Source organism: Homalodisca vitripennis, unplaced genomic scaffold (assembly GCF_021130785.1).
Source record: "Homalodisca vitripennis isolate AUS2020 unplaced genomic scaffold, UT_GWSS_2.1 ScUCBcl_3848;HRSCAF=9625, whole genome shotgun sequence".
NCBI lineage: Eukaryota > Metazoa > Arthropoda > Insecta > Hemiptera > Cicadellidae > Homalodisca > Homalodisca vitripennis.
In genome coordinates this window covers 32,707-50,083 of record NW_025779957.1, presented here as the reverse complement: position 1 = coordinate 50,083, position 17,377 = coordinate 32,707, and the positions used below count along the sequence as shown (strand labels likewise).

The 17,377-nt window shown below is 29.5% G+C and overlaps 1 protein-coding gene across 1 annotated transcript in view; it reads left to right on the top strand.

Annotated features, from left to right (window-relative positions):
• The first annotated feature begins 2,875 nt into the window (after positions 1-2,875).
• The window catches only part of LOC124372702 (U-scoloptoxin(16)-Er13a-like), a 34,170-nt gene continuing 19,668 nt past the window's right edge, over positions 2,876-17,377 (top strand). Inside the window, exon 1 of the mRNA XM_046831114.1 lies at positions 2,876-3,036. The gene's annotated coding sequence lies outside the window, so the exon portion shown is untranslated. The remainder of the gene's footprint in view (positions 3,037-17,377) is intronic.

Sequence of the window (17,377 nt, the reverse complement as noted above, 5' to 3'; positions counted from 1 at the left end):
GAGGATATTTTATTCGAGTATAAGAAATCCTTTTAAAACTTTGACGGTTGCTTTAAAACTACAGAGGGATTTATTTTAGAATCAAGTAAATTATGTAAATTACAAAGAGAAAGGGGCTGAGAACGAACTCCTAAGGGGACCCCACAATCTATTCTTACTTTATGTAATTTGGAGTTTTCAATTTTAACACATTGATACCTGTCTTCAAGGAAAATACTTAACCTTCTACCTCACGCATCAGTGTTGCATGATGGACGCAGTCGAAGGCTTTTGACATATATAAGAAGACACTGAGAGAATACTGTTTCTATAAAACTCCTCGACCACCATATTCACCAGATTGCTTATTGAATTAGCCGTGGAAACATTTTTTGGAGGGAGAATTCAGAAAACTTTACTGGTAACAGGTAAGAATTAAATTGGCTGGTCAGGCAAGGATATCTCTTTTTGAAGATTATAATAACTCTTGAGAGCCCAACAGAGGAAAAACCTGCCGAATAATTCAGCAATCTCTGAATGCTCGGTAATTTACCATCTCGTTCTTCATCTCAAAAAGACACAAAGAGTCTAATTTGTTAGTAACATATGAATGTCTGAAATATTTTACACAAAGAAAGTTATAAATAGGTATAATATTGTAAAATACATAGGAAATACACTTGTTTTTGTCTTTTTGTGAAACGGGTTGAATTTGCTTAGTATTCTTAAGTTCTTTTTATGTGAAAAATTATTTTTTCTGTTTTACATAAGGAATATAAAAGAACCATTAATATAATCAAGGTTTAGGTATTATATTTATTTTAATAAATGTTTCCTAGTCAATACCTTAGTGAACTACTCTATTGTAAAGATAATTTCGTTTTTAATGTTTTTCGTATTAAAAAGCGTATTTTTAAACACAATCTCTCAAAAATTATCAAGTAAATTATATAAATAATCAAAAGCTAGATTTATCATAAATATATTTAAATTTAATTTCTGAACATATGTTCAAAAACATAGGAAAACTTATGTCCCAATCAGTTAAACATTTTAACTTAATGAATAAGCATTGATCCTTACTATGTGGTATTATAAAAAGTGTGTTCCTCTCACACTGTAATGTTATTAATACTTGTTCAACAACGGTATTGGATTACTTGTTAGTTTCAATACTTCCTCAAGATTCCTAGAAAACTTTACATTTCACAAGCTATCTGTAAATATTTATAAAACAAATCTTATAAATTCTATTTTAAGTTAGTTTTGGCAATATTTTCTGGGGTTTCTGGAGTGCTCATTCATTTAATAGGATTTTCTGTATTTAACCTGTGAGACAACTGTAGGGAGGTCTCTCGATCAAGTGATACTCTCACTCTAGCAAGTCTCATTTATCACACAATAGTTTTTGTGTTAAAATGTAACTTATTGGTGCTTAGTCATTTAGACTCAAGGAAAGTGTCTTGGTTGATCGATTCCGTATTTCTTTGCTGCAAAATACAATTGTATTGTTTGGACATAAGCTTTCTAATATTCTTAAACATTCTGTAAATAATGCTAATAGTTTTAAAATATAAAAAGAATGTAAAAACCAGTGGAATAAGAGAGATATTTTATACCCTTTAGGAGGCACTTGACGATCAAATGGCTGATGTCAGAAGGCCGCTTGCCTCTTGTACATTTTTATTTATAATTGATGGTATAGACTGTTAGTTCCATTTTATTATTAGTTAAATTAATAAAAACGCATATTTTAAGAATGTTTATATTATTTTAATTAATTCAAGATTCAAGATTCAAGATTCAAGATCTTTATTCGTAAATGCAAAATACATTTTTACATTACACGTCAAAATACTAAAACTATATCTAACTTAAACAAATCTCTTACACAGTAAAAACATTTTATCAAGAAAGTGTGTCTTTAGTTTTTTTTTAAATAAACGTAGATTTTGCTCATTTTTAATATTTAATGGCAATGCATTGAAAGCTTTTGCACCCAAGTGGTATGGACCCCTCTCAAATGCGCTAGTACTGTGTGCAGCCACAGATATCAGCCCTCTTGATCTGGTCGGATACTGATGGTAGTGTCCATTGCTTACAAAAAGCTTTGGATTGCCCTTAACAAAAGAGCATAGCTCGTACCCCACCAGACCCGCCAGAGTAAGTATTTTTAATTCACCGAAAAGAGGTTTACAAGTTTCGAATCTCCTACGTCCTGAGATGATTCGCAAACACCATTTCTGGAGGACAAATACTCTATTAAAATTTACTACACTGGATGGACCCCAGAACATTAACCCGTACCTCAAAATCGATTGAACGTGAGAAAAATATACTGTTCGTAGAACCTCTTGGCTACAGACCTTGGAGAGACGGCTGAGAGCAAATCCCATGGTTCGAAGCCTTTTGCAGACATGTTCCACGTGGCCGCCCCATGTGAGCCTATTATCGATATATAAACCCTATATTAAAATATAATTATCATTGATGTATATTTTAATGTAATAACTTGTACAAAAACAGTAGTGTTCCAAATGTGTAAGTAAAGAAGTTAGTCTATACTGTTCAATCCTGAAAACTAGATGGTTCAATGTCACTCTAGAGTAAAGTAGAGCTTTCTGATGGTTCTGAAAATTTGAAACATAACTCTGCTATGTCAATAGAAATAATTTGTGCCACATGTCAGCACTAACACGTGGGTATTGCTTATTTTGTTGTATCACCGTAGAAGTTTGTGGTGAAACGACTTGTGTTTTCATAATTTATCACACTTCTCTACTAATGTGGAATTATCGTTATAGTTTTCCTCTCTGGTGACCTTGAAGCGGCAAATTATATTTACCTTGTTCCAGCATCTCTGTTGTGCTTGGCCTCATTTCGTCTTCGATCGATCACTCACTTGTCATTGACTCTCAGTCTCCAATATATTGTTGTATTTCTGTGAAACAAGATTTTAATAGTTTTCATAATTTTCAAGTTTAAGTTATGTGTAACGTAAAAATTACATATTTTTTTTCCTTTTCGCCATTTACTATGTGTCTCCTGCTTTGTCATGTAAGTACATAGTTTTTACTTTTCCTTTGCCAACTTTTTGTGTTCTATAAAAACGAGTACTTTTTACTAAAAACACTTTTGACAATTTTATACTTACGTTACAGAATTTTTGATTTTTTGTGTGAAAATATGTTTTAGTAATAAAAGAACTGTTCAAATAATAATCAATAGTTTGTGGTTTCTAAGTTACCATATATATATATATATATATATATATATATATATATATATATATATATATATATATATATATATATATATATATATATATATATATATAAGTAGATATGAATATGCCGGTTTCTGGACCACTTTAGGAGCCGACCGAAAAGCAATGTAAAATACTGTTCAATGTACCATAAACAAATCTGGGAAATTAAACAGTAAACCACGAATGTAAAATAACCGAATCTATAGCTGTTTTACTGTTCAATGTTTGCTTCTACATTTATAAGCTGTTTTAATGAAAAAATCCAGAAATCTTAATGAAAAATCTATAAACGGAAAAAATGAAATTTGCTAACAATCACTCGAGAAAGTCGGGGAGAATGTGAGTAAAACCGCATTCTTTTCACGAGGTTCTTCATTTACTTTCTCCAAATGTACTATAAAATCATCAAAGATTTCAGGTTTAAAATCGTAGTCAAATTCAATGTCCAAATAGTGAAAGATTATAGGTAAAATCTTCTCATAATAAACGCGTGTATTTAAACCTACAAACCTAATGTATTCTTTGAAAAGGAAAATAATTTTTTCAACGGTTCCAAGAGATAAGTAAAAATTTTTATTCTGTTTTCTAAATTCTGTAACAAATTGTGTTTGTTTTTTACCTCCATATTGCAATTTTGTAAGCAGATTATTCAAATGTGTTAGTTTATTTCGAAATTTCTTAGGTTTAGGTCTTTCATACAAAATTAAATTACAATCTCTACAAACTAATCTTTTATCAACAATTTCTCCTCTATTATAACACTTGTAACAGTTGGCATTATACTCTTCCATTTTTTACAAAAAAGAATAAATGGAAGGTATGGAACTAACTCTGCCGAGAAAACAAATTTTTTAGCACAAACGTTTGTGTTTACATTACTACAACAGAGATAAATAGAAATAATTTCATTCTATTGTACAACTATTTAGGATATTATGTGTATGATTATAAAGTTTATTACGGAAGAAATCGGGATTTTTCAGTGGCGAAAGAGTATATTTTTGAAGTATTAGAAGGAATGAAAGAAAATAATATGAACATCATTAACTACTGAATTTCTCTAATATCGTTCTTAATCACGTCATATGATAAAAATTTCTCAGAAACCACAACCACATAACAAATCGCGTTTGTAACAGCTTTTTGAAAATCCATATTGATAGTTATATCGTTCTTTGAACCAGAAATATTTGTCAAACTCTTTGTTGTATCAATGACATAAATAGGTCTATTCGCTAAAAATTCTTTAGGATTGTAATACAATTTCCTTATTATTACAGTAAACTTTCTTAAAATCTTGATACATCTGATACATGATTCTGAAAAGACCTCCTGAAATGTTTAAATTTTGTAATTCATCTGGATAATAAGAACCGTTCAATTTTACTCTGATATTTTTTACATCCAAACTATCAAACTTTGAAGGATTTTTTTCTTGATTATTCTGTCTATCTGTTTGAAAACCTATAATAACGAACTTGGGATTGAAGATATTTCTATAAATATTTGTAATATCGAACGAATAAGTTGTTCCGGAAATACCTTTTTGTTCAATACATTGCCAATCTAGAAAATTAAACATAATGTTTTGACTTTTTGTAATTTCATCAATCAACCTAATTTTACTCGTGGTTTTATAATCAATCATTGGAACTCTAATAAAAAAATCTGTAATTGTTATTTTTCCATCAACAGGCATAACATTTCCAGTTGCAGTCTTCAGAATCACATCATCGTCTTCTGCTCTTATAAAACTTAGATAAAATCCTCCTTTATAGATCGGAATAGTAACATTTTCAAAAAATCCTAATCCAAAAATGAGATAAATTTCCAGCTGCTTCAAAAACACCAAATTTAAAATCTGATTCAAAGCCATTAGAAGTTTGAGAAATAACATCACTTTTTGAATACGAAATAGTTCCTTTAATAGTGCTTAACTGACCACAGTTTTTCGACTTCTTCTATCAATTTATTGTGTTTTCTTACTTCAATCTTAGAAAATAAAAACGGTATAAAATTATCGATTAATCTAACATTATCAGTTCCAAGATATGCTTGACCATCTTGTTTTGTTAAAGTTCCAGAAATATAAAACTGGAAGTTAGACGAGCAAAAGTTATCTCCAAAATCAATATTAAACTCAGTTCTTTTATTCGGTTCATTCAAATGTTGTTTACTACTTGGATAGAAATTTTTAAACTCCGCCCTTTCAATATCACTAGCATATTTTCTGTAGTCCGCCATTTAATAAGAGAAAATTTAGAAATTTTAAACATCATGTATAAGAAAGATATCATTTTTCATCGATCTAATGTACGTTTTTATAAGAAAAGATATAAATTTTAGTCATTTTTAATGATCTACTTCGTCATATTCAGGATTATCTTCCTTAAAATTTTGCAATTTCGGCCACATATTTCAATAAAATCTGCACAGGATAGTAACCGCTATCTATAATATTGTTCCAATCAACTGTATCTTTATTTTCATCCAAAAATTTTATACTCAAGTGTTGATAGAGACAAAGAACAGACATATGATCTTTTAATTGATAATGTATATTTTTCTTGAATGAACTCTGGGGACAGATTTTGATATTTAGCAATGTTATACCAATTCAATTTGTTTACGTATAATCTCATCATATCTTCGGATAATTCATATTTTTGAGAAATATCATCCCAATGTTCTTTTTTCAAATCTCTTTCGTGTTGCATTATAAAAAGATCGAAAGCACTGTAATGTCCCGCCATCTCTATTTATTAAGAAAAAATTTCAAGTTTTTATAAATTGGTTCTTTTTAGCGTTACATTCAGCACATTTTCCAGAAACTCTTTTAACTCCATTGATATTTGCACAGTATTTTATATCACTTGTTGCAGTTTTTTTCTTTACATCTCACACAGTATATGAGCGCCATTTATATAAGGAAATTTTTATCATGCATAAAACCCTGCGAGAATACCTATTTCAGTAAGATCTTCCTCGAACTTATTAATTTTTTCTTCTAATTTTTGAAATTTGACAGCATAAGAATCATTGTATTCAACAAATTTATGACCAATATTCTCAAAAGTTTTCGTAGCATCTAAACTAAACTTATCAAAAGACTCTTTAAATCTAGTAAGTTTTTCATTAATTTCACCAACATCGTCTACTGATCTTTTACTTCTTTCATCAGGTTTTTTCATAGACTTCTGTTGTAAAATCTTTAACATGCTGTTTATGATTCTCATAATTTTGTTTTAGTTCATTAAACATTTTAATAGGATCTTCTAATTGAATCATTACAACAACATCAAATGGATTAATTCCTTTACTAACACTGCTAATTCTTTTTCCTTTAAAATCTAAGGCATTTTTAACATTCGGATCATGTAAATCAACAATATCGATGTTTTCTGATAATTTTAGAGGTTTTAAAATTTGTTCTTTAACAACAACATCATGTTTGTCAATACCAGGTCGAACACCGACAATTCTTTTTTTATTAGCCAAACTAACATAATTCTTTTCAACTTTGATCGCTTCAGTAATTTTATCAGCTTTTTCAATATGAGACATTAAATTGGTAAATAATTTTTTTTACACCATCATCGACTTCTTTTTCCAATGTTTTTATTTTATCAGCAACTTCATTTGAACTCATGAAATTTGCAAGTTTGTTATCATATTCTGCTTTAAAATCTTCAATCTCGACAGCAAACATATCTGAATCTGGAAGGTTTTGTAATAAATTTTCTAACTTGTTATCAAACTCATTTCTCAAACTATCAAAATTCAAACTATTATCTACATTTTGAATAATTTGTGTTCCAAATACGTCAAAAATATTTTGTGAATCCATATTTATTAAGTAATAATTTGTTAACAACTTCTTTAAAATCTTTACCATCACTCAGTTCATTCAACACAAAAACACATAAATGACCACAAATTGGGGGATCTTTATAGTCTTGAATCTGAGAATCATTGTAGTAGACGCTTGATTTTTTCAAATATTTAATCAATTCTATAGGTTGTTTGTCCTCAATTCTTCCATACGAATCAAAATAACATGCATTCTTATCATTTTTATAATAACAAATCCAATGCGTTCCACTTCCCATAATCGAGTCTAAATTCACAATTCCACATTCAAATTTCTTAACTTTTTCAGGTAATGTATCTCTCATGAAGATTCCTCTAAAATGTTTAATATTTTTGCAGATTTCTTCCAATTCCCCGAATGTTAAAGGTTTGATTTCAAATTTTTTTTAATGTTTGATTTCACGTAATTCAAAGTCTTTTCATCTAATCCAGATCCTGTAACATCTTCCAACTCTTTATCTAACCAATTTAAAATGTTTCGAACAATAGGAATCACATCCTTTTTAACGATTGGAGCAGCTTTACGAACATAAGGAACAACATTTTTAACAACTGGAATATTTTCTCCAAAATCTAATAAATCTTTCAAAAGTCCACCATTTTTAAGTTTTTTCAACTGATTATAAGAAAATTCTATTCTGGTTCCTTTATTGTTTTTCTTATGTTTTTCGAGTTTATTGTATTGTCTATTTGTTAAAAATATCTTATCTTCGCCATTTTTTAGTTGATCTATTTTAAATTGAATACTAACGGGTATTTTCTTCTTAAAAGCGGATTTTATTTTTTCTTTCTGATTTTTGCTGAAGTTTACGTTCACCTCCATTTATATAGTTAAAATTTCAAGTTCTCTTCGATTCCATTCCTAGTTTTCTCTTCAAAAACATTGCTCCAGCTGTTGGAAGCGCAACAAATCTTTCACCTAAACTAGCATCTTTTGATAAAAATCTATCCATTGCTTTATCTTGCAAAACTTTATCTGCTATATGTCTGGAATTTGTGTCTCTATGTTTTGCATAAAAAATATCGTGTTCCATAGCAGCTTGATCTAATTTATTTATACCAGGATCTCCTCTTTTTAGTCTTTTTTCGAGTTTTGTGCCAGGCCCCAGATACTGATAAGTTGGTACGTGTAATTCAAAAGGTAAATTGTTGATAAAATCATTCAAAAGTCCGCTACCTTCAATCATAGATGAACTTATTGCCGGCAAAACTCGTTTTAAATATTTAATTCCATCAGGTTTTTCAATCATTTCATCAAGTTTGTTCGAAATAAAATCCTTAATCGCTTTCTTTCATTCAAAAAATTGTTATTTCCAGCCTTCTCTTGAGCATAAATATAATTAATAATTCCATCGAGTTTTGTCAAATCGTCGATATATCTGTATTCAATCTTATTATCACTGTATTTTCTCACACCTGATCCTTCGATTCTTTTTTCCCAAATTGGTTTAATTAAGTTAATATATTTTTTACCTCTACTTGACTTAGGCTTCTTAGTAGATGGATCATTATTTTTGTAAATTGAGTCAGATTCCCATAAAATTTCTGTATACTTTTTCAAATCTTCTTCAGAATATAAATTATCTTTTGGAGCGTCATAGTCTGTTAATAATCTCCATAAACCTTGAGTTCCTTCATATGTTTTCTCATTAATAATGATATCATTATGCTCAAAATTAACGGGTAAATTTCCAATCATAAAACTTTTCTTTTTTTTTATCCCAATACAAACCAAATTTATCATCTTTTACTCTAGGAAGGAATTTTTTACCAATTTCACCAATTATTATATCCGTTATTCCAGGACTTATTGGTTCAACTATGGTAGAGTCTTCAATGATTCGAGGTCTAAATGGTGTTGAAGATGGTAATTTTGGCAATTCAAACTCTTCAGATTCTGGAATTGAAATATCGGCAAATTGTCGTACAACTGGAACCAAATTCATCAAATTGTGATTATCGCTTAAAACGTTTTCAATTTTACCTTCAACATTTTTAATTGCAGAAGTTACAGGTTGATTAATTTTTTGAATAAATTCTTGTTCTTTTTCATCAATTCGAATCTGTTCTTTAAATTCTTTGATTAATTTCTTTTCGATTTGATCAAGTTTTTTTCGCTTCTTCAGAAGTTACGTTCACCATTTAATTAGAAAAATTTTGAAACGTGAACGTGGAACGTATAACGTGAACGTGGAACGTAAAAACGTGAACACGAAACGTAAAACATGAACGTGAAACACGAACGTGAAACACGAACGTGGAACGTGAAACGTAAACACGAACGTAAAACATGAACGTGAAACGTAAACACGAACGTGAAACATGAACGTGAAACATGAACGTGAAACATGAACGTGAACGTGGAACGTGAACAGATTTACCGTTTTTCTGTTATTTTCATAATGTAAATAAAAAGTAAAGATAATTTAAAAATAATTGTAACAAATATTTTATCAAGTAGATTTGTCAGACCACTGAGCAGCATTTATGTTAGAAAATTTATTCAAATATTTTCCATTTTTAGGCTTCAAAGTTAGATTAATAGTTAAAAATCCATAGTCTTCTTTCCAAATTTTATCACACAATTCATTAAAGTGGTTAAAACTCATATCAGATCCCACATAATTGTTGTAAATCTTTCTCGAATAGTGATCGTCTTGCTTAAAAACACACAACATATTCAAATTATTTCTTATAACTTGTTTATCAACCTTTGAAAAGCATTGAGAAAGATAGATACAAGATATGTTTTTGTGACGAGACATTACGAAATATTCCTTAATAACGTCTTGATTTTCTAAAATACAGTCATCAAAAACGATTAAAGAATTTGGTTTACATTCGCTTAATGGAACTATGTCCTCAGAAGCATTATAAAAATGTGATACCTTTTTGCTTAAGTTTTTCTCAATATTTTCAAATCTTTCTTGCAATTTTTTATAAGCGTCTTGTTCTAAAGATTTACTAAAAACATACAAATTGGAATAAGGAATCAACCTATTGTAGATTAAATTCAATAATAAAGTTGTTTTTCCACATCCACTTGAACCAACAATTAACAATCTGATTGGTTGATCTTTCTTATTTTCTTCAAACGTTTGAAGTTTTATCTGATCTTTTTGCTTTAAAAATTTCTCCATTTAAATAACTAAAATGAAGCTGTTCAAGTTGACTTCAGAAAGCTCTAAATTAGTTTTAAACTTGGAACATCCTATTCATTTAGAGGAAGAATCAAATTATTTTATCGGTTTAAGCGGTTTTTATTCTGACAATTTTGTAACAAATATTAGCGAAGATTCTCCATACTGTATAGGATTCAGTGAGAAGAACATTACCAAATATTATGGCTTCAATAAAGGATATTACACTTTCGACCAAATAAAAAATTCCTTTAAAAATTACCTAAAAACATTAAAAAAATCAGATAAATCTCTTACGTTTGACGAAAATGACCTCCGAATGCAAACGGTCTTTAACAAAATTCAAATAAAATCACCAGTAAGAATTATTCTTTCGGGAATTATATTAGATTTATTAGGGTTTAATCAAGCAATATTTTGAGCCAAATCAGTTATATGAAGGAACGCCAAAATTTAGACCGTTCGATGTAATTGAAGTTCACTGTAATCTCGTTGAACCTAGATTTGAAAATCATACCGAACATCTTCACAAAGAATCGGAAATTTTGTACACTTTCTTTCCAAATGTTGCTTATGGATCAAAAATTAGTGAAAAACCGAATGAAATAGACTATATTCCAATTAGAAAAAAATATTAAAAGAATTCAAAAAATCGTCTTAACTGTTCAAGACTCTGAGGGAAATTTATTAAATAATGAGAGTAAAACAACAATATATTTAAGATTGTCGAAAGAATGATGAATCAAGGGGAGCTATTGAATAGCTTACCTTCAAACTTTCAAAAAAACACCGTTTTTATCAATGAATCTGGACTTTACACTCAAAATAAAAATTACTAGTTAAATGGAGTCAGTTGTAGACCTACATTCAATAACAAAGACATTGTAACGATTGTAGACGAAAACAATGTAATCTGGTTCAAAGCAAAAGATGTTGCAGAAATTTTAGAATATGAAAACACGAGGCAAGCTATCATAAATAATGTCGATAATGATGATAAAAACAACTTTTGTATGTATAAATTACAGGAGTCTATCCCATAGACCCCTTAACAATCTTCATCCTGACACTGTTTTTATCAATGAATCTGGACTTTATACTGAAATAAAAATTACTAGTTAAAAATTTTTCTATCTAAATGGAGTCACTTGTAGGCCTACTCAATAATCAACTCAAATTCAATAACACAAATATCTTAACGATTGTAGACGAAAATAATGAAATTTGGTTTAAAGCGAAAGATGTTGCAGAAATATTGGAATTTAAAAATACGAGACAAGCTATCATAGATCATGTTAAAGAAAAATACAAAAAAAGCTTTGAAAACATAGATTCTGACAAGGGTATCGAATCGCGACTCTTACAAAAATTACATCCAGACACTATTTTCATCAATGAACCAGGCATATATTCTTTAATACTGAAATCAAAAACGAAGATAGCAGAATTATTTCAAGACTGGGGTTTTTTAGAAGAAGTTTTACCGAGTATTAGAAAATATGGCGAGTACAAACTTGAAAACAAGATTAAATATTTAGAGGACAAAGTTAAACACTTGCAAATTAAAGATGAAATCAAAACGGAAATAATTGCAAAACAAAGTGTAAAAATTGACTTAATGAAACCAGATCTTGTTTGTAAAGATTTTGATAAGAAAAAACACCACGTTTTTGTGTTAATTAAGAAGAATCGCATGTGGGAATGGCCTTATTACGTTATCAGAGCTCAAAAGAGAGAAATACCGAAAAGATTGAAAGAACTTGAAATTGATTACCCAGAAATGGAAATTTTATTACGACAAAATTGATCCAAATAGTATAAATCTTTATAATCAAATGAAAGAAATCTTTGAATATTTTATACAACGGAAATCATTTTACTACAAATATGACAGAATCTCGACTGATTTATAAAATATCTAAATTACACGATGAAAATGTTACTAAATTTTATTAAACTCTCGAATTATGATATTTTGTTTGTAAATGTTTAGCGTAACTAGGCAGCCATTGAAGAATTCTCCCACATTCACAATGAGTCTCTTTCTTCTGACTTTCTCGGTGAATTCTTCTAGCACAATCCTTACAAAAAGCCTGTTTTTTATCTTTACTATAATGCCAGTTGTGAAATTCTGAAAATATTCTTATTTTCTTTACAAATGTAACATTTTTTCTCTTCTAAAGTTAATTTTTTCCATTTTATCGTACAATTCTTTTTTATATATTTTTTCACAAGCCTTACAATAACAGTATAATCTGTCTTTTCTATTCTTATCTTGAAAAAAATCCTCTATATTTTTTATTTCTTGACACATAGGACATTTCTTTTGAGACTCCATTTATATAGAAAAAATTAAAGCTTTGACTTTCTCAATTCATATTCATAAAATTTTCCGGTTATTTCTTCATTATTTAAATCTTTTATACTATAAGTTACAGGATCTGTGTTATTAACTTGATAAATCACAAAAATTTCTCTTGACCAATTGTTCTTATATTTGTTCGAAAATGTTTGTTTTTTACTAAAAATTCTTACATGATCATCGACTTTAAATTTAGTTTTCGTGTGAATTTCAGGTGGAACATACTTGAAAACGGTCTCTAATAACTCCTTTTCTGCATCCTTATCTACGTCTTTGGGCTTCATTTTGATTGTGCTGTGAACTGTATCGTTATAATTGTTTACGATTTTTTGAAGAATATCAATCCATTTAAAGTTTTTATTAATCTCAAAAATTACTTTCATTCTCTCATTTTGAGTTCTGTTATATCTCTCTACGATACTGGATTTCTCTTCGTTTTCAGTATGATAAATCTTAATGTTGTATTTCCTCAAAACTTCGTTAAATTCTTTATTTTTGAACTCTAAACCCTTATCTGTATGAAGTAAATTTGGAGGTTAATGCCTGATTTTTATCGCGTCTTTTACTATATCTTCGAAAGCTTTTGAAACATCCTTGCCGTTTTTTCTTTTGATAGCTCTTGACCAAGCATATTTTGAGAAAGTATCAATAACATTTAACATATACTTAAATCCATCATTTTGATCCGAATAATTAGACATTATAACTAAATCTGCTGCCCATAAATCGTCAATTCCTAAAGTTATAATTTTTCTCTTTTTAAACTTTTTTCGTACTGGTGCATGAATTTCTCTAGCTTCAATCTCTATCTCATCTTTATTCTTCAATTCTTTCTTTACTTGTTTTTCATTTGGATTCTTTATAAATTTACTCTTATTTATCTTACATTTGGAACATTTTGCAGCAATTCTATACAACCCGTTTTGAGTTTGAACGATTTTTGAATCTATACTTTTCGTTTTTTTCTTGCATTTGTGGCAGTGAATCAAATCATCTTCCATTTACATGTCAAAGTTTCCAAGTTTATTTAACTCATCTAATATATTAGATTTTGCTTCATAGTCATTCGGTACTGTATCAATCTTATTTTCTAGGACAATTCTCTTATCATCTTTAGCGTTCAGTGCCAGTTTGTTTATGGTGATGGTATACAATTCATGTTTATAGCTTTTTATTACAGTCATCTCCCTAAATTCTTCTTTATCTTCGAACAAACATCTCTTCAAGTTTTCGATATTTATTGTTTTATTTGCAACGCTTCTCTTAATTCCTTTACACCTCACTGGATTTTTGTCTAGATATTTGTACGAGTACATTTTCGACCTCAAACCACAAAATTCTTCTAAAACTTCGCTATTTAGTTCGTCTTTGAATTTTCCTATGACTTTCTTATTTTTAGTACCGAAACATTCATGATCTTTTGGAGAATCGCTCGTATCAAAGTCATTCAAATTTTCTTTAATAATTTTGTAAGGATCACGTTTTAATTCTAGAAAATAACTGTCTGTATCCATGTAACACAGATTCAAATCTGGATCATAGTTCTTTAATTTGTTGTAATAAAACTCGTACATTAGCAATTTTGAGAGGTCGAGAACTGAAAATCCTATGTAGATTGGCTTGTTAAATTTTACTTTCTGTTTGTACATGTGACTCGCTATACAGTTGTCGTCAAAGATACTAAAGCATTTGAAATTTGTTTTCTTAGCTTGTTTCATTGAAAATTCTTCATTTCCTAGTCTAATATCACATCTGTTTCTCACATTTTCCATAGATTTTCCAAAAAACTGAGTTGTTCATCAGCTTATAAAAGTCCTTTTCGAAGTCGCTTGTAGCTTTGGTTCTCATGTTTGTGTTAAAATCAATGTAATCTTTCATAAAAGGCTTCTGATCGAATGCGATAACTCTATTCACATGTTTTAACACCATTCCTTGTTTCCAGATAGAATTTCAAATTTCTCGAATGAACAACGTATTCAGTTTTATCTAATAGAGTGGTGCACAACTTATTTTTATAATGTTCAGGAGCAAGAGGCAAATCCTTGTGATGTTCGTGTAAATTTGTTGGATATCCAAGATCGACTTCAAGAATATAGCCATAATCTTCGTCGCCGGTGAGTTCCAAAATTGTTTCTTTCCATTCTGCAGTTGTGTAAGTTTTTGGATCCATCCACTTGATATCACTAAACGGCAGTTTTTGCATTAGGCCATACCCATAAAGGTTATTAGCATCGACGTATAACAAATAGTTTTCGGGCTTTGTCTTATCAAAATCTTTCAAATATTTGTTATTTGCTTTCACATATTGTTTAATACATTGAGAAATGCCTCCGCGAATACCTTTTTCAATCATCAAATACATATTATAATCGTTAATTAGCTGAAGCTCAATTTTCGTTAATTTTAACATTGCGTCCCATGCGAGACTGGGAGCTGTTAGATAGTGTGCCGGATCGAGTTTATAGCAAATTTAGGCAAATGTTTCTGAAATTTTTCGAATATATCGGCAAGCAATAAAACATCTTGGATGTTATAGAGATCAGAGTAATTTCCTAGATTTTTCTCTTTTAATTTGTTCCATACATTTAAGTAGTGTTGAAAATCTTTCTCGGATATGCTCTCATCTGTCAAGAGTGTATAGAAATCTTTAATTTTCAGCACTTCTGTGTAATCAAGTTTTTCAATACTATCGATAAATTCATAGGGAAATATTCCTTTTCCTGACAATATTTTAAAAATCTCGTCTTCATCATTTGGCCGCCTTTCTATAATTTCATTCAATATTCTTCCATCCTGTATAAAATGATTTGTATGTTTGAAGTCTTCTTTCTTTAAATTTTTCGCTAATTTTTCAATAGACGAGGCAATGAATCTAAATGTGTCTACGAAAGAGAATTTTATGAAACTTTCTAGGTTTGTCACCATCAAACTCATACCCGTATCCAGAATTTACAGAGTAATTTATATATTTTTCTTCTGAGTTTGCGATCAAATCAACGTTTCCATATTTCTTAGCTAATTCTTTTATGTACAAATGTGTGTCATAGTTACTCATATTGTGACAGAAAACTGGAATGTTTTGTGGAAATTTCAAATCCAGATTGCAACATGCATGAGCTGCGCCTCGAATTTGCCGGTTAAATGACAATGATCTCTCACTTTATTATAACTCTTATCTTTCCAACTATCAGGAGTAAAACCATACTGAACTGACCCAACATCATAAGCAGACCATTCAAAGATATGACAAACGTTTGAATTTTGATATGAAATTTCTTCTTCTTCTGTCAATTTCATGGGTTTCATGTTCTTAGAATTATACTTTTTCGCTATGTATTTCGATAATTTACTGAGTTCTTCAAACAATTTTGTCGGGACGTTTTTCAAATCTTCTTCATTTTTTGCTCGATAACATATCGGTTTATACATGCGATTGGTCACATTAGACACTAAATATAGAGTAAAACCATAAGGAATATGCTTCTGAATCTTGGTTGTAGTTGATCTTTCTGGAATGTTCTTGCATGTCGGAATTTTTTCTAATATGCTTTCAAAATCCATATAAATAACGTACGGATGGCTAAACTTCTTTTGATAATTAGTAAATTTTGTCGTTTGACCTGGAAAGGGCATAATTGGCTTACAAACTTCGTGTTGCTTGCAAATTTCTAAATGATCTGTTAAATCTCCAGATTTGTAGAAATGGCTTAAACATCTTCGACACAAGAACGTCTTGTGAGCATTTTTTGATAATTGAGAACTCGAAGAATTGAGAATCTACTTAAATCTGTTATCAAAACATAATGGGATTTATCTTCTTGTTTAAAATACAATAAATCAATGTTTAATTCAGCATCATATTTTTCAGAAATTTGTAACGGAAACAACCTTAATATTTTCATCAAAACTGTAGACATTGATAGACATTTTTGGATATTTTGTACTTGGAATTGTAGCTTCGTTTCTCGAATAATTGTATATCTTTTAAGGACATTGGATAGTGAAATCCAGAAAATATCTCGTCATTTACAAATTTTTCATATTGCTTTGCTCTGTCAACATGTGTCTTGGGTTTTTCAATAGCGCATCGGATAGAGTAAATAAAGCAAAAATCATCTTTATTTTTGATATTTACACAAGCTTTCTTTACCTTTATCTCTTGTGGTAAATCGATATATGATCCAGCATTCATCATTTCGTGTTTGTTAAGGCTCAAAACTAATTGTTTACAACTTTTAAATGTCCATCCAGAACCTCTATTTGGATGATTTGTCTGTTCTCGATGTGTTAATTTATTAAATTGCTTAGTAATAAAGTCGTTTACATCGAAGATTTCATCCGCTTTTATAGTAAAATACATTGGACATGTTTGCCTTTCACCGTTCACTAAAGTTCGTTCGTATTCACATTCTAAAGAGAGATATCCTTTACTATTTTTCACAGTTTCTTGAAATTTTTTCGATTAAACTTTTAATTTCTGGGCGCAAAATAGAAAGATATTTGTAAATTGACATGAAATTGTCGTTCAAGTTTGTTAAAATGTATTGCTTGAAAAGACCGTGTATTGAGGATAAAACTTCTACATCAATGATATTTTCGGATTTTACTTTAAGAGTTTTATCAATTTCTTCGATCATTTCAGACTTAGTTTTATCGTTTTGTTTCTATGGACAATTTTTCAGCGATTGATTGAATTTTTTCATCTTTAAATAGATTGAGATCTTTTTTATCTTCCTTAAAGCTTTTCTTTAATTCCCT